We start from the raw sequence: 974 nt of genomic DNA, 5'->3' as shown, positions 1-974 counted from the left end.
TTCTACCTGAGACACTCTGTCCTACCTGAGATACCCTGTTCTACCTGAGACACTCTGTCCTACCTGAGATACCCTGTTCTACCTGAGACACTCTGTCCTACCTGAGATACGCTGTTCTACCTGAGACACTCTGTCCTACCTGAGACACTCTGTTCTACCTGAGATACCCTGTTCTACCTGAGACACTCTGTCCTACCTGAGATACGCTGTTCTACCTGAGACACTCTGTCCTACCTGAGACACTCTGTACTACCTGAGACACTCTGCCCTACCTGAGATATTCTGTCCTACCTTAGACACTCTGCCCTACCTGAGAGACTCTGCCCTACCTGAGACCCTCTGTCCTACCTGAGACAATCTGTCCTACCTGAGACAATCTGTTCTACCTGAGATACTCTGTTCTACCTGAGACACTCCGTCCTACCTGAGACACCCTGTTCTACCTGAGACACTCTGTTCTACCTGAGACACTCTGTCTTACCTGTGACACTCGGTTCAACCTGAGACACTCTGTCCTACCTGAGACACTCTGTCCTACCTGAGACACACTGTTCTACCTGAGACACCCTGTTCTACCTGAGACACTCTGTCCTACCTGAGACACCCTGTTATACCTGAGACACCCTGTTCTACCTGAGATACCCTGTTCTACCTGAGATACCCTGTTCTACCTGACACCCTGTTCTACCTGACACCCTGTTCTACCTGAGACACCCTGTACTACATGAGTTACCCTGTTCTACCTGACACCCTGTTCTACCTGACACCCTGTTCTACCTGAGATACCCTGTTCTACCTGAGATACCCTGTTCTACCTGAGACACCCTGTTCTACCTGAGATACCCTGTTCTACCTGAGACACCCTGTTCTACCTGAGATACCCTGTTCTAAGACACCCTGTCCTACCTGAGACACCCTGTTCTACCTGAGATACCCTGTCCTACCTGAGACACCCTGTTCTACCTGAGATACCC

The sequence above is a fragment of the Austrofundulus limnaeus genome, unplaced genomic scaffold, assembly GCF_001266775.1.
Source record: "Austrofundulus limnaeus strain Quisiro unplaced genomic scaffold, Austrofundulus_limnaeus-1.0 Scaffold2437, whole genome shotgun sequence".
NCBI classification, from domain to species: Eukaryota; Metazoa; Chordata; class Actinopteri; order Cyprinodontiformes; family Rivulidae; genus Austrofundulus; species Austrofundulus limnaeus.
Note: the sequence above shows the minus strand (reverse complement) of the source record.